Here is a 15175-nt window from a genome sequence, read left to right as displayed (position 1 = left end):
AAGACGGCATTAACCAATTCATACACACTCATAGAGGCACAGAATGCCATAAAAGGGCGACCTTCAAAGGGAAACTAGCATTCACACACACACACACACACACACACACACACACACACACACACACACACACACACACACACACACACACACACACACACGCGCGCGCGCGCACACACACACACACACACACACACACACACACACCATTGGCCATGCCATTGGGAGCACCTTAGGATAAAGTATCTTGCCCAAGAACACATTGACACGTTCTGGGAATTGAATCACCCAACTTCACAAGTGTTCCTACAACCACTCTAACTTTCAGCCACACCTGCCCTATAAATCTGGCCAGGGTCTAAACGTTGGGGCTCGAAGTAGGGTCATGGGGGTGGGCAATGGACCCATCAATGCGTTGACTGTCATGAAAGACAGGAATGTTTACACCTTACAAAGTACTGCAAAGGACTTCTGTGGTTGTTCTTGCTACAGTAGGCTTTGCAATGATGACACACAGACAGACTCACTAGCTGAAAACAAAGCCAGAATTGCTGTCTCGGCTGGAATACCAGACATAATACTCAAACTCTCCGGTTGCATACATTGTTACAGAATGTCAACGAAAAAAATGGACGCTGTTAAATATTGAAAAAGTCATATAAAATGTATCCATTTCCCAAAACTGACCACTTCCAAGGGCTTGATGGGAGATAATGTGACTGAAAAGCTAAAGAAAGGAATGATATCAGAGCTGCTGTTCAGATCATTTTTAAATATTGGGTTTTAGTTAGTTGTGGTGACTTATTTGCATTTACTGTATTTGCAAGTTGAATATGGTATGTCAATTTGGTTTTTATCGATCAACAGTAGGTTCCAAAGTCATACAATCAGGCAATTGCAACACATTTTGGTTTTCCTTCATATACCAATTACAACATCGGAGACAACATAGGATGCCACTCAGTGTGAAAAGCATAGTAGGATAGGTTCAACTTTATTCAGATGAGCTTTAACATGCAGGAAGATGAATCTGGAGTAAATACATCACACTGCTTTTAGGTTTCTAGATGTACACTTAATTATCTAACAAAAGTAAAGCCTGGTGCATGGCCCTATTCTTGCTCCTGTCACCAACAAAGGAAATGTTTGCCTTAATCTTGAGTTGTGAACACAAAAATCTGAACAATTCTTCAGAAGTCTGGGGTGGCCATTAAACTGTTAATTTATTCCCATGTGCAAAATTCGTCTGATGTAAAGTAAATAAGGTACGTTTCCTTTGACTTTTGCTACATGGATGTTCAGAGATGGACTGATTCACTTTTTTGTCTAGGGTTCTTTGTTATTGTATTGTTAGATGCAATGTAAAAATGTATCTTTTGAAGTATGAAGTGTAAAAGAAAAAATTGTTGAATATAGTTATTTTATTATCTTCGACCAGCAGCTCTAAAGCTCCCCTTGTCGTATGTGGACGAAAGTTTCTCAAACGAGTGGTGGCCATAGAGTTTACCCTAGTTTTACCTTTTTCCTTTCCTCTTGGTGTCTTTTAGTTACCAAGCATTTGGATACTGAGAATGTCATATTCAAAAATCAGATTATAATAATAATCCTTATATTTATTATAGCGCTTTATCAAAGACTCTCAAAGCGCTTTACAAATACACATTACACATACAGATCATACATGTAATGGTCATCTACTATGGACAATACCCACAGGAGCAAATTCGGGTGAAGTGTCTTGCCCAAGGACACAACGGCCTGACGCAGTGGGGCGGGAGCGGGTTTTGTCACAGATTGTCAGCTGTGCTTAAAAATGCAAAGCCATGAGTGTGTGAACCCTTCAATGGCAGAGACAAAAGCGTGTCTGTACTATAGGCATGTTATATAACGGAGGATTCATTACAACACACTGTACAGGGTTAGGTGAGTCATCAGGGCTGTTGTACTACTTAACCCATTAAAAGGCCGACATATTCAGACTAAAGGAAAAATTGAATTGGTAACACCTCAAAACTGCTTTAAAAAACGAACACAAACACAACCTGCATAGCTACATATTAGTCACTGTCTGCCCCATGTCATGGCGGTCTTATGATAAAACGTCCTTGGGAGTATTTCTCTTTTGTCCAACCATGATGTGTTTCAGATGGTCTCTTAAATCTCCTCTGACAGATGGATAGATGTACTACTGCAGCGCTGTAAGTATGAAATGGATCTCTTAAGGAGTGGGATGAAAAGGTCAGGTCTATGAAGGGGGAGAAAACAATTCAACTCCTGAAGCACACTCGTTTAACACTAGAACCGCCAATTGGGTCAATTTGACCCAGAGCTGTTTTTTATTGTTTGTAACTTTTTTTCAATAAAATATTAAAGTCTCCTAGTCTGTGACTTTTCCTGAACGTGTGTTATGTAGCACCCTATGTTGTTAACAATTGTCACTATGAAGTCAGATTGAAGAAATCGGCAAACAAATTGCCATTTATACCTATTTCCGCCCAGCAGGTCATATTGACCCCACCCCTTTTCGCGCTATAGAGAGGCGCAGTCCCTCCCCTTCAACAGTTTTAAGACAAACTGTGACTTTTTTGACATGGAAATATTTTTTTAAGATTGACAAACATCATAATTATGTGTAATTCATGGCACAATTCAAACGGGATCGAAAGATAAGTTTTCTCTCTCCATTGACTTCAATACATAATTTTTCAGAAATAAGGTCCCATGGGGTGGAAGTAGATGGGCGTGACTTCGCCACTCTATTGATTTCGCATGTAAACAAACATGACGTGTTGCTATAGCAACACCTTTTGTCTACTGCGGTTCCTTATGGAATGATAGATAGATTGAGAGAGATAGATAGATAGATATATTGATAGCGACAGTCTGTAGTGAAGGAGCGTGCTCACGGGAGGCTGCTTGCGCTGTGCTCCGCAGCAAACAGCTGTTTGCGTTTCACCCAACAACAACCTCACAAAACGCTATGTTATAGCGTTAATAAACGAAACAATTTAACAAAATTGCTTGTCAAAATACCAATACCACAGGACCATTTTTCTTTTTAAAGCAATACTTTTACCTTGAAAATCAATGCATTCTAATACCGGGTCAATTTGACCCCGGTGGCGGTTTTCGGTATAACAAAATCTCTGGCGGTTCTAGTGTTAAAATGATCTTGAAGAAGTACTTTTTATTAAAAGGCGAAACTTAAACCAGCTTGCATGAGGAGCCTCCAAGTGTTTGTTCTGGTAAAGAAATAGTCGTTAACATCAATTATTATTGACATTAGGGTCATATTGAAAACACATTACCAATTGACATGTTGGGAACAGGGTTTCCGTTAGCTGGTAATTAACGGTTTTTAGCTGGTAACATTTATTCAAAACCGGTAAATTCAAAACCTGCGGGTCAACATGTCTGGTAATAATTAGGGAGGCTCCGATCGATCGGCCGCCGGTCATTATCGGCCGATATTCACTCTTAATAGTTTGATCGGTGCTCTCTATAAAGGCTGATCAGGAGAGCTGGATCTCATCGATATGGACATAAACGCGAGTGAAGTGTAACCGGACGCGAGAGAGAGATCAGATCAGCTGCTGAGTCTGACCGAGACACGCAGCTCTGCATGAGCACCTGAAGCCCCGCCCACTGTTTAGCGAGCTGCTTGAGAAACGGACGGGCTGTCAGGAGAGAGAGAGAGGGAGGGAGAGGGGAAAAGAGAGCATCCGTTTCTCCCGTGTTATTATTCAAATGTAATGTAAACTTTTGAATAATGTACGTTATCTACTACAAGTAGTTTGTTTGAATGTAATAATTATGTTGTTTGTTGTTTGTGGAATCATTTATTGAAAAATGAATGTTAGGATTATAAACTGAAGCAATATAAAAATGAGCCCCGTGAACTGAGTTTTAAACTGAAGCATATCTGCTCATAGTCCGGTAATTACCTGCTAACGGAAACTCTGCTACACAACTCTTATTATTATTGAAATATGACCGGTAAGTTTCAAATTAGTCCGGTAAAATAAATTCTGCCCGGACATTTGACCGGCGAGAAAAAATCCTAGCGGAAACCCTGGTTGGGAAATATGCATGTTCTCTTATTCAGTAATAAGATGAGCAGACTGCTGCTTCAAATAATTAAAGTTTCTTGGTTTTAGTAAAAAAATGTAATCTTTTAATTTGTTGTTATCAACAAATGCTCATTAGTTGACTGGAGTTATAAAATATATATTAAAGTGGACCCATTATGCTATATTTGACAAATATATTGTAGGGCCATACCTATATAAAACATGTCTGTGAAGTTTTTTTTTCAAAATACCAAACAGATCCTGCATTTTAGCCATGCCTCATTTCGCTCTATTTGCTCTTTTCCAGCCCTGTTTTTGCAAGGACTGTGACAGATGACCACGCCCCCCTGCTGGTGGGGGGCGTGCTCAAAGATCAGCTGCTGGGCTCTCAGAAGAGGGGGAGGAAAAGAGAGGCTCCGTCCTGCGTGTATTATTCTTATATGATTTATATAGAGTCATTATTCATTTGTTTTAAAGCATTTCTAATTTTGTCCGGAAGATTTAAATTTAACGGACATGTTGACCGGCGAAAAAAAATCGAACTGAAACTCTGCCACACGGTCCCCTCATCCCTTGAAAGAGGCGGAGAGGTGGGTGTTTGTCATCTGCTGGTGGCAAACCGGAGAGAATTACAGCGAGGGAGGGATTGCATTGAATTACAGCAGGAGGCGCAAACGCTTGCCTCGGGGAGGGTGAAAAAGAGCCAGAGCGGAGAATAAACAGAAGGGCAACCATGCGAGGGAAGTCTTCTTTGCTGGTTTTGTGGGAGACTACAGCACCACTTACAGGCCTGGCATATGTACTACAGCGTCTACAGCGCTTTCGAGCAGCAATGGCCGGCCGTGGCCTGACCCCCCATTCCCCTGATAGGTGGAGAGTTGCCCATATAGGCGCACCCCTTTTCTGACGTCATAAAGATTAACGTCTGTTGCAGCTCCGTTTTTAAAGATTTGGGTATGGAGGAAAAGAGAGAGGGTTGTGTTTTCTGACGCTTGGTGAGTTCCCTGACACACCGGGGACACATATTCATGTATGAAAGACGTACAAAAGTGCATTTTGCATGACAGGTCCCCTTTAAGTTAATATTAAGTTGAATGTTATGTTATAATGTTGCTTCAGCAAGTTTGGTTTGAATGGAGTTCATTTTATAGTCATTTTTCTGATTCATGATTATGTGTCTTGCCTTACATTTACATAATATCTGAAATAAAGCTGACAATGTTCACATAGCAATGCTTTTATATACATTTACCTTGTTTCCTGAATATCCTGTGGGTGTTTGTCTTCAGTTATTGTTTAAGTAAATACATTGTAAGTCTATTTGTATTATAAAAGATGCTCAAATCAGGTGAGAATGTGATAAATACAAGATTTGTTGAGTAAGCAGACATCCTATTATTATCTACAGTATATGCTGGTGGGAGGATGGTCAATGTAACTACACTTAATCATTAAAACATTTTTCAGATGTTATGATTTAAAAAAAAACTGACAGAAAAATGTTGGTTCAGAATGTGATGTTGATATAATGGTTGTAGTAAACTATACATGTGGGTACATTATTAGATGTTTTCTTGTTTTTCCAAATCATTGTTTTTTTATTGCAAGTGCTCCAATGTCAAGCTATTTCTGTTAAGTATTTGTAGAGTTGTTTGCAGGTATTATTTAAAAACTTTAAAGTGATGTAACGTTTAGAGAATCATGCAGTATGTACTGTAGCAGAATGTGCACTGCGGTATATAATCACACGAGCAGGTTTACAGCACAGATTGAGGGTTTAAAGAGAAGCCGCCTGAGACAATGCTCTGTGCTAACAAGTCAATTTGCAATGGGTTGTCGTCCCATCTGGCCTGTTTGCACACACACACACACACACACACACACACACACACACACACACACACACACACACACACACACCGCGCAAAGCAGCATGTCAACCAGCCTCTTCTCAGATTTAAACAACCGAAGGAACTTTATCTCTCGCTCTATCGAAGCCACTCAACCTCGCCCTCACTCTTTTGTGTTTGGTTTATATCAGCACATAACAAGTTTTCTCTCTTTGTCTCAGGCATATTATAATATTCATCCAGCCCTCTGCTTCTTTAATCTATCCATCTCTTCATGCTTGGAAATGGTTGGAATTAGCCTAAGAACATTTGTAAATTAAGAGGTCTTATTTTAGGAGTGGCCGACTTTGACTGGGACATATATTTTACCAAAAACAAAATAGACAAATGCAAAAATTGAGAATATCATATTTAAAAGTCTAGATTGTCAGCTATGCTTTAAAATGCAAAGCTATGTTTGAAGTTGGAGACAAAAGCGTGTATGAACTGAAAGCCTGTTACATAACTGAGGATATATTACCACTCACTGTACAGGGTTATGTGAGTTACCAGGGCAGTTGTTGTACTCCGTCACCCAGTCAATGGCCTACATATTAAGATTAAATGAAATATCTAATTTGTAGGGGGCCCCATTATGCTTATTTGATGATTCATATTTGTATTTTGTGCCTCTACTGTGACATGTTTACATTCTGCAGCACCTCTTTTCTCTGTCTGGAACCAGACTACAGTGTCTTTTCTGCAAAGAAGTCTACCTTAAGACTAGATTTTAAACCACAACATTTTAGTTGGTCACACAACATTAAAACAACCTGAATACAGTTTATGACCAATCTTTTGTCAACTAAAGTCTGACAGATGATCAACATTTCAACCAACCAGAAATCTATCCAATTGTCTGACAGATCAATGATCGTTCAGGCGTAATTCAGGTTTTGTGTCAGTTTGTTATGCACGGATAATGAAAAAGCACGTTGCGAATAACCTGTATTTGACCAAAGATAAGGGCTGCTTGTAGGTTTACATTACACATCTATTCTGTCTGAAGCAAAGAGGAATGATCATCTCATTAAGACCTTAACCTTTACTGTTCAAGCCTGTTGGATACTGAAAAACACTTAGTTCCTGTAAACACTTCAGGCAATACATTATAGTTAGAGATATATCCAAACCAGCAGTAAAATACCAGTGGATCAATCATTTCAAAGCTCTATTTTCTTCAACATTATCCCTTTGTACTACACAGTCGCGACATCTCTTTAAAATGTAGTTTGGTCTGTGTCCACATTTGTATTATGTGTGTACGTTTAGACTATGTACCAACACTTGCGTGATAAACTGTGAACACAACAGTGATGAAATTAAAGCTGTGAAATTGTCGTTTGGTTTGATTCAGAAACACACAGATAAGACAGATAAAGAGAGATAGAGACAACACATATTAAATCACACAAAAGAAAAACTGCAGCTTAAATAAATACACCTGAATTATGTACTAAGAACTAAATCAAGTATGTGTACTATTATTTTATTGTGCACATATCTCTTCAGACTTTATGGACCTGGGTTGGGAGCAGTATGCACTGTACAGTAAATCTCACTTCTCAGAAATACAAATACACTTTTGTATTTCATCCTTTTTTATGGATCTGCCTGAAGAAAGCACACTCATACAGTATGCACAGATAGAGTCTAATGCACTGTTTTAAGATTCAACAAACTTATAAGCTAAAAGCAGTGTTTGGCTATTGGTTTTTTGTTGGCCCTCTAATAAAAGTTCCTTTCTGATCAAGCTGACTTTAATTGACACTAAGCTTCGATTTGTGGAGGAAAATCTGGGTTTGGAATACAAATGTCAGGTTTCAATTAAAGTTCACTTCGACCTCATACTGGATTTAATTTTGAAGGCTGTTTTTCAACAGATTTAAATGTTACCACATTATATATACATTCAATAATACCAATATTAAGTCCCTACATGTTCTAAAGATAATCACGAACACAAGTGAATTTAAATGAAGACAACAACTCACCGAGGAAAGCAGAAGGCGACACGGTGCCATTGCTCCGAGAAACCATGACGCTGATGCCAGTCTCCACAAATGGTACGGAGAACTCTACGACCTCAGACCTTTCTTCATTAATGGTGAGAGAACCGATGGCCATGTCAGCCCTGTTGGACACCACCTGGAAGACAGGACACAGGGAGTAATGTAAGGAAGGGTTAACCCTAACCCTAACGGCCCGTCCACACAGCGGCGTGCGTTGAAGCTTCCAACGCTTCTGCCCATTCACTTTGAATGGGGTGACGTCACTTTTAGCCGAACTGCATTTTCGTTGCTCGCTTCAAAAGTTTAGCAATGTTCAACTTTTGGCGCCTCTGCAGAAGCGTCAGCCAATGAAATCCTGTTTATGCAAATCTGCCAGTACAAGCGCTAGCCAGAAAATTCATTATAGCGGTAGAGAATCACCCGGTGCTGTAGTCTCTGTTCACCTACCGGGATACAAACCGGAGGAGCGAGGCATGGAGGGAGGTGGCAGAGACAGTGGGTGAAACTGGTAGGTTTTCGCCTCTTTGGGGATTTTATATCCAGTTTACTTCGTTTTAACATTGCTATTGCTTTGTATGTCGGGGGCGGGAGATTCATGTGATTGGTTGTTGGTTGCGTTGCTCGCAATAAATCCCCAAGCTTCAGACATGCCCATCAAGCCTCAACGCACGCTGCTGTGTGGACGCTCCGTAATTCAAGACGATGTAAAGGATATTTTTTTACCAGACAAAACATTTACATTTATTTTTTAGTTAACCTGCATCACCTTATAATCTTTATTCAAATGCTGTACCCCCTTCTACAAAGCGTGCTGTGCATAGAGGCATGCAGTCTGAGAAAATAAACATACAAAGTGAAAATACTTCACAGGCTTTGTCAATAATCTGGGGCTACAATGGATTGAGTTTTTCTTTTGTCTCAGCATGCAGCATGAAACTGGGCCGTGTTCCTCCTCAGAGCTGTACCGACAGCTGTAAATGAGGCTCAGGTGGTCAGAAGGTGAGGAAGTGCAGGGATTCACAGCTCTGTCATGTTTCACCTGGCAGGAAACAGAGGTTACTTGGCTGCAGCCGAGGGACTGGCTACTGACCAGAAGTTCTGTAGCAGATTAGTCTGAGTCTTGGCCTTGCCCCAAAAGTCTGTGAAGACAAAAGGCTCTGCGGTCCCTGACCAGACACCACTGACACTATGCACCATGCTCTTGGAGTCACAATCCTAAAAGCCATTTTCATTCTTTCACTGTTGACATTTAAATGTTTAGCGTGATTGCTATCATCTGTCAATCACTGAGGTGATATTTGTATCTTTGAAATCTTCTATTGATTGAATTTGGGATAATGCAGGTGGTGTTTTTATCTAGGTTCAGCATGGCTTTGCTGAGAGCCGAAGGATGTACTAAGGATATACGTATGTGCTGAATAACACAAAGCTACCAAATAGTAAATGGCCATAGTTAAACGGATAGGTGTGAATAAAATTAACTGGTTGTAATAGGTGGAATAACAGCAAAATAACTCTTTGTAAGTGACATGAAATGCCCCAAAGCTAATGTGTCACCTGAAATTAAGGCTATGTCACTGTTAAGTGCTGCTATGTTGTTGGAAACTGTACTCAAGAAACCTAACAAGCATGTCAAAATGGTTTATGACCAATACATCTCATCTCATCTTTTCTCCTACATTTTTAAAAGTTGCTGTCGATCAGGCTATGGATCTCAGAGCTTTGAGTGCATGAAGCATATATTAAATAAATATATTAATATATGTGACTTGCTCTATCGAAATCAGTCGGAAGTGGCAACGGTTCATTTCACAATAAACGTGGATTTGCGTAAAAAAATAGTTTTCCAGGGTGTTTTGTTTGATTTAAATAAACAAAGTCTTGGCTTTCAGAATATCAAACTTTTATTTTCAAAATCACACGACAAATACATGTTTGAAGCTTGTAAAGGGAAGAAGACAGGCACCTCTCACTCGCACTCTGCTCTTCCGCAGTCCCGCTCCCCGGGTGAAATTATGAATGTAAGGCGTATAGTAATCATAGATAACACGGCAGAGTCCGTTACAGTTTGTTTTCATCGGATTTCAAATAAACAAAGTCTTGGCTTTCAGAATATTAAACTTGTTTCGGCAAATTCAGATGATAAATACAACTTTGAAGCTTGTAACGGCATAATTACAAGCGGAGAACCGAGTAACTTGACGTCACAGCAGGCATAACAACAGCCGGTGTTTCTCACGAGTGTTTTCCCCGGGAAACAAATGCAAAAATACACAAACACACACTCGCAAGCTTCCCCAGACCAGTAATCCAAACGAAAATATTTTCCCCCGCAGTACTTTGATCATTTGCTCCACTAATAATCAATCCGATTGATGGATTCCAGAGAAGAGGAATCTTTGAAGGCCTTTTTCTCAAAATGATGACTCTGTGACAGTCATTATATAATGTGACATATTTTGCTTAATATTTTGAGTACAAAAACAATCCTGATATATATATATATATATTAGAAAGCTAGGAATATCCTCTTTCCAACAGTGTATACAACTCAACATGTGTCTTCGGGTCAATGCTACTGATTTCGATAGAGCAGGTCACATATATGAAATACAACTAACTGCTCACTTTATTACCTTAATCAAAAAATAATTGCACCATTGAACTTCTCTTAATTAATTCAGTAAGATAGTGTCACACTTTTCAAACCGTGTGAGATGCTGTTTCTCTGCCTGTCAAAATCAATCAATCTAATAATAATTATTCCATTAAATAAAAATGGGTCATTTACACACAAAAAAAAGCTTAACGGCCCGTCCACACAGCGGCGTGCGTTGACGCTTGGCGTGTCTGAAGTCAACGTGACCAACAACCAATCACATGAATCTCCCGCCCCCGACATAGCAAAAAAGGAAAAGCCCGGCTCTTCTCCACTATTGCCAAAATGGATGCCGGTTTTGTAGCAAGGGTAGCACGGGCAAGTGTAGTAGCAAGGGTGGCTTTAGTGTATGCAATGTCTCGCAGGAGGCCATGTAGTGTGCGTCGCTGTTGGGTACATCCGATACTCAGAAAACGTCTGCAATGGGGGGAATACCACGTGCTGGTCCAAGAGCTCCGCCTGGATGGTGTACTGTTTCAGCAGTACTTCAGGATGAGCAAAGACGTGTTCGACGAGTTGCTCGGAAAAGTGGGTCCACTGATTTCAAAGGCAAACACCCATATGCGTTTGTCAATCGGACCCGCCGAGCGACTCGCCATCTGCCTACGGTATGTTTTGTGTATGTCTACTTCTGTAACCTGACTCTGTATATAAAAAGAGAGAATGCATGCCATGGAGGAATGATGAATGAAGTCTGTGATTTAGTTCAGATGGATGACATTAATTAAGATAGCTAGGTAAATACAGTTGTGTGTGTGTGTGTGTGTGTGTGTGTGTGTGTGTGTGTGTGTGGTTGAACAGAGAGTGTGTGTGCAGTGTAGTTGAACAGATAGTGTGTGTGTGCGCGTGTAGTTGAACAGAGTGAGTGTGTGTGTGTGTGTGTGTGTGTGTGTGTGTGTGTGTGTGTGTGTGTGTGTGTGTGTTGAACAGATAGTGTGTGTGTGTAGTTGAACAGATAGTGTGTGTGTGTAGTTGAACAGATAGTGTGTGTGTGTAGTTGAACAGATAGTGTGTGTGTGTAGTTGAACAGAGTGTGTGTGTGTGTAGTTGAACAGAGTGTGTGTGTGTGTAGTTGAACAGAGTGTGTGTGTGTGTAGTTGAACAGAGTGTGTGTGTGCAGTGTAGTTGAACAGAGTGTGTGTGTGCGCGTGTAGTTGAACAGAGTGTGTGTGAGTGAGGTTGAACAGAGTGTGTGTGTGTGTGTGTGTGTGTAGTTGAACAGAGTGTGTGTGTGTGTGTAGTTGAACAGATAGTGTGTGTGTGTGTGTGTAGTTGAACAGATAGTGTGTGTGTGTGTAGTTGAACAGATAGTGTGTGAGTGAGTGTGTGTGCGCGTGTAGTTGAACAGATAGTGTGTGAGTGAGTGTGTGTGCGCGTGTAGTTGAACAGAGTGTGTGTGTGTGTGTGTGTGTGTGTGTGTGTGTGTGTGTGTGTGTGTGTGTGTGTGTGTGTAGTTGAACAGATAGTGTGTGTGTGTAGTTGAACAGATAGTGTGTGTGTGTAGTTGAACAGATAGTGTGTGTGTGTAGTTGAACAGATAGTGTGTGTGTGTAGTTGAACAGATAGTGTGTGTGTGTAGTTGAACAGAGTGTGTGTGTGTGTAGTTGAACAGAGTGTGTGTGTGTGTAGTTGAACAGAGTGTGTGTGCGCGTGTAGTTGAACAGAGTGTGTGTGTGCGCGTGTAGTTGAACAGAGTGTGTGTGTGCGCGTGTAGTTGAACAGAGTGTGTGTGAGTGAGGTTGAACAGAGTGTGTGTGTGTGTGTGTGTGTGTGTGTGTAGTTGAACAGAGTGTGTGTGTGTGTGTGTGTGTGTGTGTGTGTGTGTAGTTGAACAGAGTGTGTGTGTGTGTGTAGTTGAACAGAGTGTGTGTGTGTGTAGTTGAACAGATAGTGTGTGTGTGTGTAGTTGAACAGATAGTGTGTGTGTGTAGTTGAACAGATAGTGTGTGAGTGAGTGTGTGTGCGCGTGTAGTTGAACAGAGTGTGTGTGTGTGTGTGTGTGTGTGTGTGTGTGTGTGTGTGTGTGTGTGTGTGTGTGTGTGTGTGTGTGTGTGTGTGTGTGTGTGTGTGTGTGTGTGTGTGTGTGTGTGTGTGTGTGGAGAGACACATACTTTTTTTTTTAAATCATGTATATTATTTTTTTCTCAGGTAACTGGCAACCGGTGACTCGTACAGGACCATAGCATTCAGCTATCGGGTCGGGCATGCAACCGTGGCTGTCATCGTCAGGGAGGTTGCGGGTGCCATCTGGACCGCCCTGGTCGAGGAGACCATGCCGGTACCACAGACAGAGGACTGGAGAGCCATCGCTGCTGGAACTTTCCGAATTGCGTTGGTGCCATTGATGGGAAGCACGTGGTGATCCAGGCTCCGACAAATTCTGGGTCCCTGTACTTCAACTACAAGTCCACCCACTCCTTGGTACTGCTGGCTGTCGTGGATGCCCAGTACCTCTTCAGGGTAGTGGATGTCGGAGGTTTTGGAAGGAGCAGCGACGGTGGGAGCCTGCGGAATTCTGCATTTGGAGAGAGCCTCAGAGATGGCAGTCTGCAGCTACCACCTGACACCATCATCCCAGGAGCAGAGCGGCTCGGCCTTCTTCCCCATGTGTTTGTTGGAGATGAGGCTTTTCCGCTGATGGACAACCTGCTGCGTCCGTTCCCTGGACGTCAGCTCACAGGAGGATGTTCAACTACCGCCTCAGCCGGGCCAGGTTGGTGGTTGAATGTGCGTTAGGCGTCCTCTCATCCCAGTGGAGAATGTTCCGGCGTGTCATCACCACCAGCCCGGAGGTAGCAGAGTTGTGTGTGAAGGCCACCTGTGTGTTGCACAACTTCCTCCGCAGGAAGACGATAGGAAGGACATCAAGCACACCTGTCGCAGAGTCCACGGATGAAGCTCCAGCTACTCCAACCCTGCGTGATGCACCGAGGATGGGCTCCAACAATGCCACACGCAGATCCATCCAACTGCGGGACACCTTCTGCAGCTATTTCAATGAGGAGGGTGCAGTGCCATGGCAGCAGAATGTGGTGTAGGGTCACCATGGCTCTTTTAAGAGCCTCCAAACCAAAAGCTCTTTTAAGAGCTACCCATATTTTCTTTAAAAAGCAAATATTCCATATGAGCCATTTTAAAAACAAACATTCCTAATAAACATGTTTCTTAAATTGATAGTATGCATTGCTAACAACCTTTTTCCTTCAGCCCTGTTTTTACTGATAAACCACTCGTGATTTCAAAAGGTTTTCACATGAACAATTATACAGAAGACAGCACATTATACATCGACATACATGAAGCTTCTGTATCTTCCGTATGTTGTAACTGACAAACGACATGAACAAGTGAAGACCCAGTATAGCCATAACATACTTTAAATAACTTTTATTTATAATAATGTATATGTAATATTGTGAGTGAAGTGTGTGCAGTGATGAGTGCAGTGATGAGTGTAAAACATGTAGTGTGGATCAGTATGGCTGTAAATAACAAAAAAAAAGTGATGAATCAGTCTTCCTCCTGCTCTGCTTCAGAAAATGCCTTATGAATGGCAAATTTCAGCCTTATTTTCTTTGCCATGGACATCCTTTGCAATGAAGGCAAGAGGCCCCGGAGAAACAACTCGTCCTCGTCCACCACTGGACGAGGTTGAGGTAGTGACATGGAGAGAACAGGAGCGATGGCTGACGGCAACCCTTTCTCAAAGGCGGACATCTCCCTTCCCCTTCTCCTTTTTCCCCGGCCCTCAACATTATCCTCCTCCTCTCCTGCCTGCCCTGCCTCAGTTTGCTGGTTGCTGGCTGGCTGAGTCTCACCAAGGCTTTCATCTTGCTGGCTTTGGCTCTCATCCTCTGGCACCTGGCTGGGGTCAGGAGTAGTACAGGGGGGTGGAGGCAGGGTTTGCCGGGGGATATTGCTGGACGTCTCACGGTCAATGAGAAATGGGGTTAAAAAACCCATCACTGCCGTGAAACGCCAGGTCTTATATCCCCCTGACGACCCTGCGCCGCTTCTTTTTGCCTCCTTCTCCCTAGCTTTCTCCTTCCGGAACCTGTCCCTCAGAGACTTCCACCTTGTCCTGCACAATTCCTCTAATGAAATGAAATAATAAAGTTAATTTGTTGAACTACTTGAAGAATTGACTAAATTATTCCTACATTAATGAAAAGCAAATCCCTTTATCACTGTCATTAGCATAAAAGGTTTTACATTCACACTTTATATGATGAACATTTATGACATTGTCTATGGTGCTTTTTTATGCTACATTCCATGCTGGCTAAATATACTGTCTATGCTTGCAAGCTGTCCATTCAATGTTAAAATTAAGTACACTGGATATATCAAATCAAGTTTTATTTATATAGCACATTTATAAACATTTATAAACGATTTTTGGTCGAGCCAAAGTGCTGTACATATAATAAAACTAGCCTACAGTAGAGACACGTTACAGCTAATACAACATCACAGTTTATTCAGAATATCATATATAATATAAACTCCCCAAACTGGCGAAAACCTACCAGTTCCACCCACTGT

General features: G+C 41.5%; 1 pseudogene; it reads right to left on the bottom strand.

Annotated features, from left to right (window-relative positions):
- LOC117455484 (glutamate receptor ionotropic, NMDA 2D-like) overlaps nt 1-15175 on the bottom strand; it is a 233194-nt pseudogene that overhangs the window by 45291 nt on the left and 172728 nt on the right.

This window comes from Pseudochaenichthys georgianus, chromosome 11, assembly GCF_902827115.2.
Source record: "Pseudochaenichthys georgianus chromosome 11, fPseGeo1.2, whole genome shotgun sequence".
NCBI lineage: Eukaryota > Metazoa > Chordata > Actinopteri > Perciformes > Channichthyidae > Pseudochaenichthys > Pseudochaenichthys georgianus.
Note: the sequence above shows the minus strand (reverse complement) of the source record. Positions and strands in the feature narration are given on the sequence as shown.